The sequence below is a fragment of the Adiantum capillus-veneris genome, chromosome 15 (genome assembly GCF_014529385.1).
Source record: "Adiantum capillus-veneris isolate H3 chromosome 15, ASM1452938v2, whole genome shotgun sequence".
Classification (NCBI taxonomy): Eukaryota; Viridiplantae; Streptophyta; class Polypodiopsida; order Polypodiales; family Pteridaceae; genus Adiantum; species Adiantum capillus-veneris.
Genome location: NC_140945.1, coordinates 128906760 through 128910685, shown reverse-complemented (window position 1 = coordinate 128910685; position 3926 = coordinate 128906760).

Genomic DNA, 3926 nt, shown 5'->3' with positions numbered 1-3926 from the left:
TCTTGGGATTATGCTGAGGAGTCAACCAAGAGAAAGGGCGGAGGGCCTAACTGGTTGCTTCCAAATGATCAGGAGATAGAGGAATGGAATTTGGGGTCTGAGGAAAGCCCTAGATTGATCAAGGTCAATAAACATCTGAATCCTAAGATGAAAAGAAGGCATGACATATGTTCCAGCACTATAAAGATGTGTTCGCATGGGAACATACTAATCTCAAAGGAGTGGATCCAGAGGTATGTCGACATCGAATACCTCTGAAATCAGAGGCTAGACCAGTACAATTGCAACGATATTGAATGAATCCAAATTATGCTAAGAAGGTCAAGGAAGAGATTGACAACCTTCTAAAAGCTGGGTTCATTACCAAAGTAGCCAGTAGTGATTGGTTGTTTCCTATTGTGGTTGTGTCCAAGAAGAATGGGAAGCTGAGAGTATGTGTGGATTATAGGAAACTGAACGCTCAAACCATTCAGGGTCCATTTCCATTACCCTTCACAGACATGTTATTTTATGAAATTGCAAGATATGAGATGTATAGCTTTATGGATGGTTATAGTGGCTGTAACCATTTACAGATTGCTCCTGAGGATCGGGGTAAGACCACTTTTATTACGGAGTGGGGAGCATTTATGTATCTGGTAATGCCATTTGGACTTTGCAATGCACCAGCCACTTTTCAACGATGTATGATGGAAATATTCAGTGAATTTCTTCATCGATTCCTTGCCATATTTATGGATGACTTCACTGTATATTCAATAGAGGAAAAACATTTACTATTTCTTGAGATGGTTTTTAAGCGTTGTCACAAAAAGCAGATTTTTCAGAATCCATTCAAATCTGTTTTCTTAGTCTGGAAAGGACAACTACTAGGACATGTGGTGTCCAGAAATGGAATAGAAATGGTCAATGACAAGATCCAATGCGTTCAATAGGCCAAAGCACCTAGAAATGCATCAAAATTAAGTTCTTTCTTGCGATATGTTAATTTTTATAGTAGACGATTTGTGCACAAGTTTGCTTCCCAAGCATTACCATTGTATGAACTTACAAAGAAAACCAACAAGTTCAGCTGGACTACTGAATGTAAGGAAATTTTTTAGAAATTAAAGAATGCCATTATTAGTAAACCAGTTCTTTGACAACCGAATTGGGATGTCATTTTTCATGTACATGTTGATGCTTCAGGACTGGCGATGGGAGCAATACTAGCTCAACCAGAAGGAAGAACTGATTATCCATTATACTTTTCTAGTCACAGGTTCAATCAAGCCGAACAAGGGTATACAACTACTGAAAAAGAAGCCTTAGGGATGGTTTTTACTGCTACTAAATTCAGACATCATTTGTTGGGCAAGCTGTTTCATTTCTATGTGGATCATCAAGCCTTATTATTTCTGATAAATAAATTCATTATTCAAGGCAGATTGATACGGTGGATGATGTTCCTTATAATATTTGAATTTTGTAGTTTCCATAAACCTGGAAAACCATTGTGGTGCTGATTTCCTGTCTAGGAGTACGGAGGGCTACTCTGAGGTGTCTTTAAGGGACGAGCTAGTAGATGCAAAATTATTTCAGTTGGAAGTGGCAGAATCAATTGATCCAAAATTATATGAAGTATATCAGTTTCTTTCTAAGGGTGGGTTCCTAGATGATTCGAATCAAAATCAGAAGAAGTCTCTGGTTATTAAAAGTCTAAAGTTCACTATCATTGGCGGATCACTTTACAGATTGGGTGTTGATGTGATTCTTCGCCGATGTGTGCCTTTTTTCACTGATATTACTTTCAAGAACATTCTGTAGTCTCGATTGTGGTGGTAGACTTTAATATCTGATGTCAAAAGCTTTTGTAAAACATGTGATATATGCCAAAGAATGGGTAGACCCACAACAGCAGATATGACTCCTTTGACACCCCATTGGGTGTTTTCATGAAATGGGGTCTAGATTTTATGGGTCCATTCAAGAAGATTACTCAAAGGAATAATAGGTATATATTGATGGCTACTTGTTATGTAACCAAGTGGGTAGAAGCTAAGGCTCTTCCCAACAACACGACAAAATCCACTGCTAGGTTTCTATTTGAGAATATTGTCTGCTGCAAATATGGAAGTCCTGTGGAGATTATGTCAGACCAAGGTACACACTTTATAAATGACACTATGGATATTCTCATGGATATGCTTTCAGTCAAGCATCAAAAATCAACACCATATTATCCTAGATGCAAGGGGCAAGCCGAAAGCAGCAACAAGACTATCAAGACTATCCTCACCAAGATTGTGCAGAAAAAGCCAGAGCAATGAGACTTGAAACTTCAAAGTGCTCTATGGGCATATAAAACAGATTATAAGGTCACTACAAGGTTAACACCATTTAGAATGGTGTATGGCACTGAAGCTGTTGTACCTATGGAATTTGTCATACCCAGTCTCAAATGGCAGTAGAGCATGGCTTGGATTTTAATCACAATCTAAAAAAGAGACTGGAAGAGCTAACACAGCTAGATGAGTTGAGACAAAGGGCTATGCTAGAACAAGAAATTATTCAGCAAAGAAGAAAACACTCACATGACAGACAAATTAAGGTCAGGGAGTTTCAGAAAGGCAATCTGGTTCTCCTATATCAATCAAAACTAGGCCCTAAGAAATTGAACTTAAAGATAGCCTAGGCAGGACCATTTGAAGTTGATTGGGTGTTCTCCAATGGCATGGTAAGGTTGAAAGATTTGTCTAGATGACTGTTTCTAGGGGTATATACTGGAGCCAAAATCAAGCTCTATTATTCAGAAGCCAGAGAAACTTTCCGGGAAAAGGGTACTAAGGGTATGGGAACTGAAGACCAGGAAATTCCAGAATCAGCTATTTTAGGTCTTTTTCATCTACAGCCAGTCAAAAAGTTAGAACAATACCAATACGACCAAACCATGTCCATACCAAAAACAAAAAGGTATGGAAACCAATATCAGTTTTTATGGGAACAATGGTTAGAAGGACTATCATTTGTAATCATTTCAAAGATAAGAGAGAGTCTTGTCCAATTCATGTCTACCACATCAATTGCGGTGTACAGAACTCTAGGAACAGTAAGTGGTGGAGCTTTTATGATGCGAACGCGTATAACAGTGAGGCAAGTAAGCATTTTTTATCGCAATTCTCTTGCCTGATGCCTGCCTACTGTTGTTTATTTTCCATCTCCAAGCTCTGAAGTTTCCTCACTAGAGCCACAAACTTCTTCATTTGAGGAGACTATGGATTGTTGCTTATCCTTGCCAGCCACACCAGGATACGGGTTTGACGAATCAAGTAAGTCCTCTTCTTCTTCGTATATTGATTCATCGTCTTCACGGTGTATGGGTAGGAAGAAAATGTTGGAGAAGATGTAGGAAACTATAGAAGAAACCCAAGTCCTTATTGCTGTTGCAAAAGCAACTCTTTCGCATATTCGTCACAGTAAAATACAAAGATATGTGTTTACTAAGAAAGCCGAGGCCTTACTTAGACTGTGGGATTTGCATGTGGTTGTGCAAGCCACAAGAATTGAGTTTGACATAGCTCTTATAAGGCAAGTTCTAGATTCCTTCAATGCCGAAGACGGAAGTGCTATGGTCTATGGTAGGAAAGTGTCAGTCACTCCAAAAAAATTTGCTTTCGCATTCCAAATGCCAAATGGACCAAAGCCATCTGGCAACCGCAAAGGAAATTAGTGCAGCCCTGAAAGAAGATGATGCTGCCAAAAAGAAACAAAAAGCCAGTGCACAAGGGGTTACAGTAGCAAGTCTGGACATTCCTGTTTCTTACCGCTTTGTAGCTGAAGCTATGAGTCTTAAAAACAATCCAACTTATGTGTCAGAGAAACCATTTTCTATGCTTCTAGAAAAAAGATTGGACTCTACAGTTTCTATCAATCTCTGTTAGATATTG